At 36.2% G+C, this 17,613-nt stretch overlaps 1 non-coding gene and 1 pseudogene across 1 annotated transcript; both read right to left on the bottom strand.

The window, feature by feature from the left end:
* Nucleotides 1-10,372: 10,372 nt before the first annotated feature.
* The window catches only part of LOC116549104, a 106,745-nt pseudogene continuing 99,504 nt past the window's right edge, over nt 10,373-17,613 (bottom strand).
* Nucleotides 11,367-11,503, bottom strand: LOC116549878. Its single transcript, XR_004268138.1, has one exon. It is a non-coding gene; the product is annotated as a U4 spliceosomal RNA (small nuclear RNA).

Genomic DNA, 17,613 nt, shown 5'->3' with positions numbered 1-17,613 from the left:
TTGCCTATTATGTAGGAAGTCACAACAAACCTTCAAGTACAAGCTTCTGGGTGAACATAAGTTTTCATTTTTCTGGGATAAATGCCCAGGGATGTAATTATTTGGTCATAAGATAGCGATGTTTATTTTTATGAGAAAATGCCAAACTATTTTTTACAGTGGCTTTACCATTTAACATTCCCATGAACAATGCTTGAGTAATTCAGCTTCCCCATATCTTTGCCAGGATTTGGTGTTTTAATTAGTTTTTATCTTTTATTGCAATAGTTGTACAGTGATATCTTACTGTGGCTTTTATTTGCATTTCCCTAACAGCTAATTATGTTGAACAAATTTTCAAGTGTATTTATTTACCACCAGTATATCTTGTTTGGTAAAATGTCTCTGTCTTTTTCCTATTTTCTACTTGGATGACTTGTTTTTGTTAATGTCTGTTTGTTTGTTACTGTTGACTTTCAAGAGTTCTTTGTGTATTTTAGATACTAGTCCTTGTTGGATATGTGACTTACAAACATTTTCTTTCAGTTTGTAGCTTATTTTTTCATCCACTAACATGGTCATTCAAAAAGAAAATTTCAAAATTTTAACTGAATCAGATTCATCCCCAAATGTGGATCAAAGTTTAAGATTCCTACTTAGTGTATGCTCTTTGTCACCACCCTGACACCAGGGCTCAGGGAGGAGCAAGTGGAGGGATGGAAGTCTACTTTCACACTCAGCCTTTGCTCACAGGGTTGGGAGTAAGGCCATAATTTTTTTCTATGGTGTTTTTCTGGAGTAGTTATTGCCTGAAAGTTATCTGTCATGGAATCCTGCCCATTTTCTGGCCCTTTGGCTAGAGAGAGCAGGCTTTTGTTGAGGTTTTCCTGCTTGTTTTTGTTTTTGTTTTGTCTGCTCTCATTGGTGTTTCCAGGATGCCAGCTTTTTTAGCAACAAGTCTTGGGTATATAAGGCAGAAAGAAAACCCAGGGCACTCACCACCTTGTTTTTCTTGGGTCCTGAGATTTCTATCTTCTCTCTGCCTTTCAAAGTCTTCCTACATTTGTTTTGTTTTGTTTTTAACACATGTATAATATCCAAGATTTTTATTTTTACTTAGAGAGAGGAATAGGGAAAATTACTTCTACTTTACCTCTCTGGAAACTGTGCCTTAGTTATCTATGTCACCATATAAAGACTTTCTAGTTTTTATAGCTAAGCAGTACTCCATTACATGGATGTACCGTAATTCATTTAGCCAGTCCCCTATTTTTGGACACTTAAAGAATCATATGCAATTATTAACAATTCTACAAGTAATAAAATCATATAAATGTCATTTTGTCCACATGTAGTATATGTGTTGGACAATTCCCCAAAAGCAGGATTACTGGATCTAAAGATACTTGCATTTTTTTTGTTGTTGTTGTTAATTGTTGCCAAACTGCCCTCCATAGGAATGGTACCAATTTATACTTAAACAAGGCAAATATGAATGTATCTGTTTTCCCATACGACATGTTTGTTATCAATCATTTTCCATAAATTTATAGATGAAAATATATCTCGTTACTTTAATTTGCTTTGAGAGGAATCTAACATCCATATATATATTTTTCAGAGCCATTTGTGTTTTCTTTTCTCTGAATTGATTGCACATATCCTTTGAACAATATTCTATCAGTTAGTTAGCCTTTATATTCATTTCTAGGATGGCTTTTTAAATTAAAGGTAAGGTATTATTTAAATATATTAAAATACAACCATTTAAAATATGTAATTTGATGTGTTTTGACCAATTAGTTCATTCATATAGCCACTAACAGCCAACACATAGGACATTTCCATCCTTCAAAATGTTCCCTTGTGCCCACTGGTAATCAATTGCCCCTTCCCAAAACATTCTCAAATATAAGCTACTTAACAAGAAGTTGACTTAATTAAGAAGGACTAGGTAAAGCATTGTTTCATTAGCAGCCTGATTACCCCTCTTCTTTGAGTTTAATTTGTAAGTAAGGCAGAAGGGTGAGTATATGACAACCTTATCATCTTAAACTATGAGCTGTTAGAGGACAGGAAACATGGATTTAATGTATTTTATACTGCTTTTAGCATTTGTAAGTGTTTAATAGATTTTATTATCAATCAGCATTTGCTTTTAACTTGAAACTAGTGATCAACTGGTCATAAAAATGAAAAAATAACTGACTCACAGTTTACAATATAAAACAGTGTCTTACCTGATGTTTTATTCCTGACTAAACAATTTTGAGTAAATACTTATATTCTTCTGAATAAAAAATGATGACATCAATAGTATACAGACCTTTTCAACAAAATTACAATGAGCAATCCATCCTCATACTGAAGTGCTCTACTGCAGAGCTGATGTGTAATCACTGAGCCCCAGCCAGCTTCGCAGGGCTGAAGAGGAAAGCTATTTTACCCCTATAGACCAGAGGGTTAGTTTTCAGTTACTGCAATTTGACTTATTTTATACATGGTTTTTTATCAGTGAGAGAAGAATGAAAGTCATAGAATCTGGAGATACATCGAGGTCATCTGAATTAATTTTAAATTTATTACTCTAGTTAGCACAGAGATCTTTAACCTCTTGTAACAGCCATTCTGGCAAAGAAATGTGAATCTACTATAAAATGTCAAGTTTCCAACACCAACAACATTTTAGATAGGTTGAATGGGGCTGTTGCTAAGCAAGTAGCATTTCTCTAAAATTAAAGTCAAACAAAAAATCCTTCTTCACTGGAAGTATCTAAATATGATTAAGAGTAGGTACTACTTAAGACCATATTTATGGTGAAGTTCTACATCAAGTGGCTTTCACCATTCAAAATAACAACTTGCATATCCAAGTAAATCTCCTTGTAATAAAGAACAGTCTTTTTCTCTAAAACCCTGACAAATATGTTCACTCATGTAGCCACCAAAAAAAATAAAGACTTAGAATGTTTTAGAGAAAACACTTCCCCAAGCAGCAGCATGCTTTACTTGGGCTAGGCACAAAACTAACATAAGCCCTAAATAACCTAATAAATCGATAGCTTAATCCCATGTCAATGCCTCTCACCCTCACCCAGTAAACTCTTTCAAATTCAAATAACTCCACCTGTTTTCCTAAATGCAAAAAGAAGCCTAGTCAAAAAGTTTCTACATTAATATTTTCTCTACTTATAAAGTAAATTTGAAGTCCTTCCCAACTCTAATTAGCTCCAGGTCAGGTAATTTTTCTCTAGAAAGTTTCACAATGTTTTGATCTCTTATTCTTTAGTTTCTGAACAATTCTACAGGTAGTTTCTGGGTACAATATCAATGAAACCTTTCCAAGCCATTCTTGTTCAATGACAATATGAGAAGCAATGGTAATCAATATGTTCACATTTAAATTTATGGCCACAGTTCCACTTTGGGGCAGAAGTTTATTGGTGTGCAAATATGATCCAACTTTAAAAATACTACAGTGTGGGGGTTTTGAGAGCGATATTCCAAACAAAACAAACGTATGAAGAACTCAAATGAATAATACCTATTGAATTAAACTACACAGAAAAAGATTAATTAATAATCAGGAGTGACTTATCAACATATATTTTAACCCATTCCTGACCCCTCAGGCTTGTTCTTCCTTTGGGTCAAAAGAGTGTCTAAACAGAGAAAACAGAAATATCTTACAGAAAATGAAACTAATGTGAATATGCCGAAACCTAAAATCTAAGAGGCAGAATCATCCTGTAGATGTAGTGAACTTTATAAAATACTAACAATAAAAAAGTAATATTAGTAGACTTTTTTAGAAGTTGTACACTGATTACAACAAAGCTGTCTTCAAGTTATTAATTTGTCCTTATTCATTTGGTATGCATTCAATAGAGTAAAATTCCATGTCAGAAAAATATATGTATTTTTTGAAATCAGCCAGAAGTTATCAAATGCAGGTCATGTGACTAAAATACATGACAAAGCTGGTTAATGCCATTTTTAAAAATTCAAACACAAAGGGGGCAATTTGGCATCAAAATAAGTAATGATGGTAAAATATTACAACCTATTGAATAAAATAAAAATCCATGAGTCTAAACTAATCTGAACACATAATACACACAAACATGCACAATGAGGGAGAAAAGAAAGTTCTTCTTTTGCAATGGAATGTTAATTAATAGCTACAGCAAGAACGACAGAAAATTGCCATTTTGTAACATCATAGTAATAATTGATTCAGGCAAGAGTCATCAGTGAATGTCCCACAGATTTAATAATTACAAAGACAAAAATGGTAACTTTCCAGAGAAAAATTGGTAGACAACACCTTCAATGAGTGATAAAGGTTGAGATCATTAGCAATGGAGCTAACTCAATTTCAAACCACCTGCTATAATGCACCAAGAAGGACACAGTATCATTTGTTTGGTATTCTTGGTAGAAATGCATAATCTAATTTCTAATTATGAGTTAACATCAAACAAACCCAAACTGAGGGGCACGCTATCAAATAACTAGCCTGTACTTTTCGTAAATGTCAAGACATGACTCACAAAGAAAGACTGCAGAACAGTCCCAAATTTTAAAATATAACTAAATATAATACATGATCCTGGAATGGATCCTGGACTGGGGAAAAAATAACTATACGTAACATTGTTGGGACAATTGATAAAATCTGAATATGGAACATGGATAATAATAATGTTTCAGTGTTAACTTTTCTGATTTTATCATTGCATTGTGGTTATGCAGGAGACTATCCTTATTCCTGGGAAAAACACATTGATGTCTTTAATACAAATGAGCATGATGTCTAAAATTTAAAATTTACCTTCAAGTGTTTCAGAGAGAAACACAAACATATATTTAGAAAGAATAAGTGAAAATAATAGAGCAAATGGGGTCAAGATTTAAGCAATTTGTGTATCTGAGTAAAAGTACATATAACAGAAATTCTGTATACTGTTGTCACTTTTTTGTAAGCTGAAAATAATACAAAAATAATATGTAAGAAATAAAAAAGAATATAGTCATTAAACTTTCTTAGGAGACCATAGGAAATGTATAAAAATATTCTTTAAAAGATTTGGAATCATGAAACATAGTAGGAATCATACAAGTTTATGCTAAATAATTATTAGCAAGAAGAGCTCATGGGATTGCATGCCTCTGGGCTATGAACAGCCTAGGCACAGGCTGGCTCCATCCTCTTGGCAGAGAGTGGTCTCATCTCTGGTGGTACCATGTGCCATAGTACTGTGTTTAGTTCATATCTTAGCTACATGGTTTGGAGCACTCAGTTCCCTATTTGTACAGTTAGTTAAATATAAGTGTGTTTATTTGGTAAATAATCACTGATCCTCTTTGATAATATAAAATAATTATTTACTCAGTGTTCACAGCTAGGGCCCTTTGCAAACAGAGCTATAAACAACTAGCAAAAAAAAAAAAAAAAAAAAAAATTAGCCTACAACTCTTGAGGAATATATCAGTTTCATAAAATGAGAGACATTGCAAAACTGCTAATAGAGATTAGTCGAACATTTTATATACATATATGCATACTAAAAAAGTCCACCCCAGTGGTGCAGTTTGATTTGATTGCATATATGTGGCTGCAAATACAGTCAGAATAGCAGTACTTTGCTGAGTTTTTTAGTCAAGATGAAAATTTCTTAGACATAGGATTCCCTTTTAATAAGTGGTTAGTGCCCCTAAATATTTTCTTCATATTGGACTTGTTTTGCCCCCAAAATATCACTCAATTCTCAAACTAGAGAAAGACTGGTCTCTCCAGTAGTAGCTTTAAATCTCACACACCAAATCTCAAAACATAAGAAAGTCATTTTAAGGCCGGGCGCGGTGGCTCAAGCCTATAATACCAGCACTTTGGGAGGCCGAGGCGGGTGGATCACGAGGTCAAGAGATCGAGACCATCCTGGTCAACATGGTGAAACCCCGTCTCTACTAAAAATACAAAAACATTAGCTGAGCATGGTGGCGCGTGCCTGTAGTCCCAGCTACTCAGGAGGCTGAGGCAGGAGAATTGCCTGAACCCAGGAGGCAGAGGTTGCAGTGAGCCGAGATCGTGCCATTGCACTCCAGCCTGGGTAACATGAGTGAAACTCCGTCTCAAAAAAAAAAAAAAAGAAAGTCATTTTAACCGAGTCTAAAATTATTCCCCTGCTAAATGCAGTAACACTGGTATTTATGGCATAGGACTGCAAATATTTAAAATGTTAAATGCTTTTTAAATATTTAAAATGACAAATACATAGCATAGTGCTTGGTGCATAATCAGAACTCATACAAGAACCACAGATCACAGTACTTTTGTCTAGAAAGACATGTGCTTGGTAATCATGATGATAATTTTTAATTGATACATAGTAGCCCCATGTATTTATGATGTACACGAAGATTTTCTTTAGATATGTGCACAAAATACAGAGATTAAATCAGAGAGATTAAATCAGGGTAAGTGGGATATCTACTACCTCAAACAATTATTATTTTTTTATTGTGTTGGGAACATTCCAGATTGTCTTTTCTATTTTCAAATATACAATAAATCCTTGTTAACTATAGTTTCCCTACAGTGCTATTGATCACTAGAACTTATTCCTTGTATCTTACTGTATTTTTGTACCTGTTAACCAAGCTCTCGTTATTTCTTCCTCCATACTACCCTTCCTAGCCTCTGATAACCGCCATTCTACTCTCTATCTTTATGTGATTCATTTTTTTTTTTTTTAGTTCCCATATATGAGTGAGACCATGCAAATAAGCTGTGCCTGGCTTATTTCACTTAACATAATGTCCTCCAGTTTGATCCATGTTGTGGCAAATTTCTTATTGAGCTTTTCTTCGCTCTCTCAAAGTGATATATGTAAACAACTATTCCTTTACATGTCAAGCAATATATGCATTGAAAATAATTTTAAATTAATTATTCAGCTCTTATGCTCGGCTACAATGGCCATTCATTTATTGGAAGCAGTCAGATGCTGATGTAGAAAAGTGCATTAGTTCTTCTATGTGCACTGTTTCTATTTATAGTAGCTACTAGACAAGGCTGTGGGAACAGAGACCACAGCACAGCAGCCACCTTCCAGTGGCTGTATGCATTTACTTCATGTTATAAGAAATGCCTTTTGTCACATCCTAAGGTCAACAAACACATTTTATTTCATTATTTGTGATTGTTTTCTATTGAAAGGTCACAAATTTTCTAATTATAAAAGACTTATTTTTACCTCCAGGACTTTCTAAAACACACACATCTTTTACTTTTGTAGACAGATGAAATTGCTCATTACCTTTTGGAAGGAGTTAAAATAGAAAGCAGTTTTCTAACTATGAACCACAGTCTTTCCTATTCTTCCTAGAAGTGGCATGTTAATAGGAAAAGCTATCAAAAAGAGCTATTTCTGTTTGGGCATAGAAAATAATCCCTAGACGTGATGTCATTTCAGATTGATTTCTCTCTCAGTGTTCCTTTGCATATGTTGTTATTACTTTTTAAGAAAGCATACTGAAAAAGAATATATAACAGGACAAAACACTTTCCCATAAGGCTTTGAAACAGATCTTACATCATTAAGTGCCAAGAATAATAATTTTGTTGTTGTTGTCGTTTGTTTGTTTTCACACATTCTACTTTCTGAGAAGGCAAAATGGAAAATCAGAAGAGAACAGATCTCAGGAATCCTGCTTTCTCATGTGTGCTATTTATGTTTTTTTCCCTTCCTCTCTGAAGTCTTATTTCTTTACATGTGTAAACACTCTCAAATCTCTTCCAGTTTTCTCATTCCCAGACAAGCTTCTAGAAAGAAAAGTCCACCCCAGTGGCTCAGTTTAATTTTGTCACATCTGGCAGCACCTCTGCTTTCTGCCCTCTGGCTCCTGAGCTCCTCAAACCACCAACATGGCCATCACCCACTTAGTTGGAAAAGCCAAGGGACCTGTCTACATCCCTTTCTGGCTTGGACATGCTCAAACACTCCTTGAAATTGTTACTTCCCAATGTTCCCCACTTGCCCTTCGCCCAAATCTCCAGTGTGTTATTCTTAATTGCCTTGGATGCCTCCCTTTTCCTTAAATATTGCTGTTTCTGCTCTTTTCCTCCCTTTCATCAGTCTACATACTCCTCTGAGATGTAGAACGAATTCATTCCCATAGCTTCAAATTTCACCTGGGTTCCAATGAATCCTATTTGTAGCACAATTTCTGTCCTGTAAATCTTCTTTGTCAGACAATCTGCTTAGATAGCCAGTACCTCAAACTCCACATTCCAGAATAGAGTTTAGTATCTTCCCACTGCCAGGCTACGCTTTCTCCTGTGCTTCCTCCATTGGATGAAGCAACCTATAGTGATAATACTAGCTCATGTTTATTCAGTACTTATTCTGCACCAGGTCGATTGCTGCTTTTCCTTTTTTCCCCGGGGGTTCGGAGGTACATGTGCAGGTTTGTTACATGGTAAATTGCGTACTACTGCAGTTTGGTGTATGAAAAATCCTGTTACCGAGGTAGTGAATATAATAGCCAAATACTCAGCAGTTCGTTTTTCAACCCTTGCCTCCTCACCACCCTCCGTCCTCTAGTGGTCCCCGGTGTCTCTTGTTCTCATCTTTCTGTCCATGTGTACTCAAGAACTGTCTATGACAAACCCACAGCCAACATCATGCTGAATGGGAAAAGCTGGAAGCATTCCCCTTTGAGAAGCAGAAAAAGACAAGAATGTCCACTCTCACCACTTCTGTATATCTTTCATACGTGCTCTTGCATGTGATGTTCATCACAACTCTAAAAAGGAGGTAAAATTGTTATAAGATTGTTATCCCCATTCTATAAATGAAAGTGGCGAGCACAGCATGATTAGAGAAACATGCCAAAGCCAAATATGGAGTAACAGACAGTCCAGTGGACTTCAGATCCAGATTCTTAACCACTATTTCAGTCAGACTGTCTCTCTTTCTTTGACTGATAACATATTTCTTAACTTGATCCTCTCTGCAACAGCCTTGTTTTAGTTTTCATTATTTATTGCCTTGATTGCTTTATAAAAGCTTCTTTTAAAATTATTTACTATAGCTACTAAACAATGGAGCTATACTATATTTTACCGTGGGAATCATCCTCAAGACACCAATCTGATCACATTAAACTACAGACCCTCACTATGACATAGTAGGTCTTTCAAGATTAGATTCCTATTTACCCAGTCTCCTCCCTCCTTCTTTGCTGCTTTCTTACTTTCCTTCTTTCATATTCAAACATGTTTCAATCATACCAATACATGCAACTGGTTAAAAAAATATATTAGATTGAAGCATAGTAAATCACTGATATTCAGCCAATTTCAGTCTACAAAATGGCAATTTCATAATTGGCTTATTATTACTGAAGTTTAAAATGGAAAACAGTAGCTCCTTCCTTCGTCCCTCTTTAGCACCAAGTAAGTATACTCTTCAGAGACAACCATTTTTTTATCATTTCAGTTGGTTCTGGATGGTCCCTCCATATTTCTTAAACTATACTAAAAGAGTTTAGGTTCAGCGTTGACAAACACAAAGCCATGATTTAAATAAGGTAAACAGAGTTTTTCTTTTTGTTTTTTTCTTACATAAAGGAGGACACAGGGAGAAGAATATCACACATTGGGGCCTGTCAGAAGGTGGGGGGCTAGGGAGGGATAGCATTAGGAGAAATATCTAATGTAGATGATGGGTTGATGGGTGCATCAAACCACCATGGCATGTGTATACTTCTGTAACAAACCTGCACATTCTGCACATGTACCCCAGAACTTAAAGTACATTAAAAAAAAAAAAAAAAAAAGACTTGCAGTATAAAGAGCCAGACTTCTCCTGGTTCGCATTCCATTGCCACTAGAATATGGCTTCTGTTCTCATGGTCAGAGGTAGAATCTATCTTTTAGACATCAAGATGGAGAAAATGAACAAGACAAAAAGGCAAATGGCACGTGGGCATACTGTTCCTTGAAGGACTCCAGTTGCTATCACTTGAAAAGTGTACATACATCTCATGGGCCAAAACTTCACCCCAACCTGAGGATGGAGAAGTACTGCTTGCACTGGTCAGCCATGTGCCAAAGCCTCCTGTTGATTGAAGGGAGACAACTTCTGATGACCTCTAGAAGTCTCTGCTATAGGTTTACAGTTGTCTAACTAGATTTATCAATACTTCAGATTTTATCTTTAAATTTCCATATATGACACATATGCATTTAACTCCTATACTCCCACCTCCTCTCTCTTATTCCTTACATGTACTTAAAAGCTACTTTCAGTTAAATCAATATAATCTGATCCAGAAAATGTAACTCATTGCAAATAAAAAGTTAACAAAACATTAATTTTTTTTGCCTTGGATATATTTTATTTAGTCTTTTTATTTACAATTGAAACTCTGGGAATTCAAAATTAACATCCTTGCCCATGAGCTTCTTATGGACACCAGAAAAAAAAATTTCACCTTGTGTTCCACATTGTTCTGCTGTGCTTTATCCAAATGAACCTTTATGAGCTGGTTGCCATCCAGTTTCATGTGGATTCTCTTGCCCACAATTTTGCTTGGGAAGACCAAGTCCTCAAGCTTTGTGTCATGCACAGCTCTCAGAGTATTGCTCCTGGGATACTTTTGCTCATTTTTTGTACAGTTTTTTCAAATTCACTTAGACAGAATTCTCCTCTGAGCGATAAAGAGAGCATGCTTCCCACTAAACTTTTTCTCCAATTTGCTACTAGCTAGTCTTGGATTTTCTGCAAAGATTGTAGTGGAGAAGCAGGAACAAAGATTATGATAGCTTTCCAACCACCACCAACTTCAATTTCCTTGGCATCTGTAATATTCAGCTCCCTGAGCTGAGCCTTGAGGTCTGAGATCACCTCCAGCTCCAGAAGAGCCTGGGAGATGCCAGTCTCAAATTCATCCGGCTTCTCATCATTGGGCTTCACGATCTCAGCCCTCGAACTGAATATGGCTTTGTCCTTGCTGAGCACCAGCTTAGGAAAAGAATGAAGACATTATTTTTTATAGAGTTTTTGGTTTACTATTGTGTCAATTTTTTTAAAAAAATTCTTTTTTTGCTTGCATACTTTTCATTTAAATATCCTTAATACTTTCCTTCATCTCTAAGTTACCAAGTACAATTTCATTCATTCCATGGGGTCTACATTTTTCTGGATGGAGCTCTGCATCACGGAGGCCTTCATTCTCCTGCTCTGAACAAGACAGTTGCTCTCTAAGCCTTCTGAACAGTTTTCAGTCAGACACTTCTTTTGCTACTTTCATTTGTTAGAGACATGGTTTCCTAGATTCTATGTTTTCCTCTTTGTTTTTCTGTTTTTAAATTTTGGTCACTAGAGACTGTCAAAAATTGCCAACTGACTATGTTTAAAGTTATCATGGTGGGGTATTTGGAGACGTTTTCAATTAGCAATAATTGCACCTATGATAAACCTCACTGGCTGCCATACTCCCACTGTGCAAAGCTTATGCTTTCCTCTTTCTTGATTTATTCCTGTATTTTGCTGGAACACATCCTCCATCAGTTGCTTAACACAGGTTCCATGAGGATGTTTTCATCTGTTGTTTTCATTGGTTTGTTAAGTATGAAGTTCTCAGTAAGATACATAAAGGTAGAAAGATGATAGATGATAGATCACCAGACAGACAGACACAAAGAGGGTGGCTGGATGGATAGATGAGATAGATAGACACACACACAGACGGACAGACAGACAGACAGGCAGATAGATAGATAGATGATAGATAGATAATGAAATGGATGGATGGATGAAGTGAGAGAAAATGGATGGATGGATGGACAGATAGATAAATAAAGCTTTTTCTTAGAATTCTGAAAAACATCTACTCTCTCATTGTTCTAGATTTTCTTTGAGATGTCTGGTGCTATTCTGATTCCTAGTCCTTGGCAAGTGTCTCTTTTTCTAACAGAAGGTATTTATATCTGTGTTCTATAATTTGCTTTATGTCTGTTTTCTGAAGTTTCACTATAAAGTACCTTAGTGTGGGTCATTTTCAGTTTTGGCACTGGAAACTTGGTAAGGCCTCCACATCTGGATATTAATACCCTTCAATTCTAAAATATTTTATTGTATTTTTATCATTTTTATCATTTTCTTCCTTTTATTTTTGTTATTTTTTCTTTCTTTTTGGAGCTTAGCCTGCTCCAAAAGAAAAACTTCTATATTTATCTTCTAAGTATCTTCTTTTTTCTAATATTTTCCACCTCTGCTTTGTTTGTTTTCTGTTTTTTAACTGAGACAGAGTCTCACTCTGTCACCCAGGCTGGAGTGCAGTGGTGAGATCTCAGCTCACTGCAACCTTTACCACCTGTATTCAAGCAATTCTCGTGCCTCAGCATCCAGGGTAGCTGGGACTACAGGCACATGGCACCACGCCCCACTAATTTTTATTTTATTTTATTTTATTTTTTTAGTGCAGATGGGGTTTCACCATGTAGGCCAGGCTTGCCTCAAACTCCTGATCTCAGGTTATCATCCACATCAGCCCCCCAAAGTGCTGGTATTACAGGTGTGAGCCACTGCAACTGGCTTCTATCTCTTTTTTGTTTTGTTATATTATACTTTAAGTTCTGGGGTACATGTGCAGATCTTGCAGGATTGTTACATAGGTATACACATGCCATGGTGGTTTGCTGCTTCCTTCCCTCCATCACCTAACATTAGGTATTTCTCCTAATGTTATCCCTACCCAATCTCCCCACCCTCTGCTGTCCTCCCCTAGGACTCCACCCTCCAACAGACCCCAGTGTGTGATATTCCCCTCCCTGTGTCTGTGTGTTTTCATTGTTCAACACCTGCCTATGAGTGAGAACATGTAGTGCTTGGTTTTCTGTTCTTGTGTCAGCTTGCTGAGAACGATGGTTTCCAGATTCATTCATATCCCTGAAAAGGACATGAACTCATCCTTTTATATGGCTGCATAGTATTCCATGGTGTGTATGTGACAGATTTTCTTTATCCCGTCTATCAATGATGGGCATCTGGGATGGTTCCAAGTCTTTGCTATTGTAAACAGTGCTACAATGAACATATGTGTGCATGCATTTTTATAATAGAACGATTTATAATCCTTTGGGTATATACCCAGGAATGGAATTGCTGGGTCAAATGGTATTTGTATTTCTAGATTCTTCAGGAATCACCACCCTGTCTTCCACAATGGTTGAACTAATTTACACTTCTACCAACAGTGTAAAAGTGTTCCTATTTCTCCACATCCTCTCCAGCATCTGTTGTCTCCAGATTTTTTAATGATCGCTATTCTAACCGGCATGAGATGGCATCTCAATGCGGTTTTGATTTTCATTTCTCTAATGACCAGTGATGATGAGCATTTTTTCATATGTTTCTTGGCCACATAAATGTCTTCTTTTGAAAAGTGTTCATATCCTTCACCCACTTTTTGATGGGGTTGTTTGTTTTTTTCTTATAAATTTGTTTTAGTTCTTTGTAGATTCTGGATATTAGCCCTTTGTCAGATGGGTAGATTGCAAAATTTTCTTCCCATTCTGTTGGTTACCAGTTCACTCTAATGATTGTTTCTTTTGCTGTGCAGAAGCTCTTAAGTTTAATTAGATCCCATTTGTCTATTTTGGCTTTTGTTGCCATTGCCTTTGGTGTTTTAGTTATGAAGTCCTTGCCTATGCCTATGTCCTGAATGGTATTGTCTAGGTTTTCTTCTAGAGTTTTTATGGTGTTAGGTCTTATATTTAAATCTTTAATCCATCTTGAGTTAATTTTTGTATAAGGTGTAAGGAAGAGGTAATCCATCTTGAGTTAATTTTTGTATAAGCGTAAGGAAGGGGTCCAGTTTCAGCTTCCTGCACATGGCTAGCCAGTTTTCCTAACACCATTTATTAAACAGGGACTGCTTTCCCCATTGCTTGTTTTTGTCAGATTTGTCAAAGATCAGATGGTTGTAGATGTGTAGCATTACTTCTGAGGACTCTGTTCTGTTCCATTGGTCTATATCTCTGTTTTGGTATCAGTACCATGCTGCTTTGATTAATATAACCTCGTAGTATAGTTTGAAGTCAGGTAGTGTGATGCCTCCAGCTTTGTTCTTTTTTGCTTAGAATCATCTTGGATCCATGAGCTCTTTTTTGGTTCCATATGAAATTTAAATTTGTTTTTTTCAGTTCTGTGAAGAAAGTCAGTGTGTTTTCTAATTCTGTGAAGAAGGTGATGGGGATAGCATTGAATCTATAAATTACTTTGGGCAGTATGCCATTTTCACAATATTGATTCTTCCTAACCGTGAGCATGGAATGTTTTTCCATTGTTTGTATCCTCTCACTTCCTTGAGCAGTGGTTTGTAGTTCTCCTTGAAGAGGTTTCTCATGTCCCTTGTTAGTTGTATTCCTAGGTTTTTTATTCTCTTTGTAGCAATTGTTAATGGGAGTTCACTCATGATTTGTCTTTCTGTTTGTCTGTTCTTGGTGTATAGGAATGCTTGTGATTTTTGCACATAGATTTTGTATCCTCAGACTTTGCTGAAGTTGCTTATCAGTTTAGGGAGATTTTGGGCTGAGATGATGGGGTCTTCAACATATACAAGCATGTAGTCTGCAAATAGAGACAATATGACTACCTGTTTTCCTAACTGAATACTCTTTATTTCTTTTTCTTGCCTAATTGCTATGACTAGAACTTCCAATACTATGTTAAACAGGAATAGTGAGAGAGGACACCCTGGTCTAGTGCCAGATTTCAAAGGGAATGCTTCCAGTTTTTGCCCATTCAGTATGATATTGGCTGTGGGTTTGTCATAAATAGCTTTTATTATTTTGAGATACGTTCCATCAATACCTAGTTTATTGAGGGTTTTTAGCATAAAATCTGTTTAATTTTGTCATAGGCCTTCTCTGCATCTATTGAGATAATCATGTGATTTTTGTCTTTGGTTTTGTTTATGTGATGGATTACACGTATAGATTTGCATATGTTGAACAGCCTTGTATCCCAGGGATAAAGCCTACTTGATCGTGATGGATAAGCTTTTTGATGTACTGTTGCATTCAGTTTGCCAGTATTTTATTGAAGATTTTTGCATTGATGTTCATCATGGATATTGGCCTGAAATTTTCTTTTTTAGTTGTGTCTCTGCCAGGTTTTGGTATCAGGATTTTGGTCTCTTAAAATGAGTTGTGGAGGATTCCCTCTTTTTGTATTGTTTGAAATAGTTTCAGAAGGAATGGTATCATCTCCTATTTGAATGTCTGGTAGAATTCAGCTGTGAACCCGTCTGGACGTGGACTTATTAATTGTTGCCTCAACTTCAGCCCTTGTTATTGGTCTATTCAGGATTTCAACTTCTTCCTGGTTTAGTCCTTGGAGGGTGTTAAGTGTCCAGGAACTTATCAATTTCTTCTAGATTTAATGGTTTATGTGCATAGAGTTGTTTATAGTAATCTCTGATGGTAGTTTGTATTTCTGTAGAATCGGTGGTGATATCCCCTTTATTGTTTTTTATTGCATCTATTCGATTCTTCTCTCTTTTCCTTTTTTATTAGTCTCGCTAGCAGTCTATTTTTTTTTTTTTTTGATCTTTTTAAAAACCCAGCCCCTGGATTTATTGATTTTTGAAGGGTTTTTTGTGTCTCTATCTCCTTCAGCTCTGCTCTGATCTTAATTATTACTTGTCTTCTGCTAGCTTTTGAATTTGTTTGATCTTGCTCCTCTAGTTCTTTTAACTGTGACAATAGGGTATCGATTTAGATCTTTTGTCACTTCTCATGTGGGCATTTAATGCTATAAATTTCCCCCCGGACACTGCTTTAAATGTGTCCCAGATATTCTGGTACATTATGTCTTTGGTCTCATTGGCTTTGAAGAACATCTTTATTTCTGCCTTTATTTCATTAATTAGCCAGTAGTCATTCAGTAGCAGGTTGTTCAGTCTCCATGTAGTTGTGTGGTTTTGAGTGAGTTTCTTAATCCTGAGTTCTAATTTGATTAAACTGTGGTCTGAGAGATTTGTTGTTATGATTTCTGTTCTTTTACATTTGCTGAAGAGTGATTTACTTCCAACTATCTGTAATTCTAGAGTAAATCTGATGTACTGCTGAGAAGAATGTATATTCTGTGGAATTGGGGTGGAGAGCTCTGTAGATGTCTATTAGGTCTGCTTGGTCCAGATCTGAGTTCAAGTCCTGGATATCCTTGTTAATTTTCTGTCTCGTTGATCTGTCTAATATTGACAGTGGATTGTTAAAGTGTCCCACTATTATTGTGTGGGAGTCTAAGTCTCTTTTTAGGTCATTAAGAGCTTGCTTTATGTATCTGAGTCCTCCTGTACTGGGAGCATATATATAGTTAGGATACATAGCTCTTCTACCTTTTACCATTGATCCTTTACAATTATGTAATGCCCGTCTTTTTCACTTTTGATCTTTTTTGGTTTAAAGTCTTTTTTATCAGAGACTATGATCGCAACACCTATTTTTGTGTTGTTTTGTTTTTTGCTCTCCATTTGCTTGGTAAATCTTCCTTCATCCCTTTATTTTGAGTCTATGTGTGTCTTTGCATGTGAGATAGGTCTCCTGAATATAGCACACTGATGGGTCTTGACTTTCTATCCAATTTGCCAGTCTGTGTCTTTTGATTGGGGCATTTAGCCTGCTTACATTTAAGGCTAATATTGTTATGTGTGAATTTGATCCTGCCACTTTGATACTAGCTGGTTGTTTTGCCCATTAGTTAATGCAGATTCTTCATTGTGTTGATGGTCTTTACCATTTAGTAGGTTTTCATAGTGGCTTGTACTGGTTGTTCCTTTCCATGTTTACTGGTTCTCCTGTAAGGCAGGCCTGGTGGTGATGAAATCTCTCAGCAATTGCTTGTCCATAAAGGATTTTATTTTTCCTTCATTCATAAAGTTTAGCTTGGCTGGATATGAAATTCTGGGTTGAAAGTTCTTTTCTTTAAGTTTGTTTAATATTGCCCCCCCCCCCTTGCTTGTAGGGTTTCTGCCAAGAGATCTGCTGTGAGACTAATGGGCTTCCCTTTGTGGGTAACCCAACCTTTCTCTCTGGCTGCCCTTAGCATTTTTTCCAACATTTCTATCCTGGTGAATCTGACAGTTATGTGCCTTGGCGTTGCTCCTCTTGAGGAATATCTTTGTGGTGTCCTCTGTATTTCCTGAATTTGAATGTTGCCCTGCCTTGCTATGTTGGGGAAGTTCTCCTGGATAATATCCTGAAGAGTGTTTTCCCACTTGGATTTATTCTCCCAATCATATTCAGGTACACCAATCAAACACAGATTAGGTCTTTTCACATAATCCCATATTTCTTGGAGGCTTTGTTCATGTTTTCACTCTTTTTTTCTCTAATCTTTCCTTCTCATTTTATGTTAATGAGTTGATCCTCAATCGTTGATATCCTTTCTTCCGCTTGATCGATTGGTCTATTGAAACTTGTGTATGCTTCATGAATTTCTCATGCTGTTTTTCATCTCCATCAAGTCATTTATGTTCTTCACTAAGCTGATTATTCTAGTTAGCATTTCATCTAACCTTTTTCAAGGTTCGTAGTTTCTTTGCATTGGTTTAGAA

This window comes from Sapajus apella, unplaced genomic scaffold (assembly GCF_009761245.1).
Source record: "Sapajus apella isolate SASKATOON/1434 unplaced genomic scaffold, GSC_monkey_1.0 scaffold6, whole genome shotgun sequence".
NCBI classification, from domain to species: Eukaryota; Metazoa; Chordata; class Mammalia; order Primates; family Cebidae; genus Sapajus; species Sapajus apella.
Note: the sequence above shows the minus strand (reverse complement) of the source record. Positions and strands in the feature narration are given on the sequence as shown.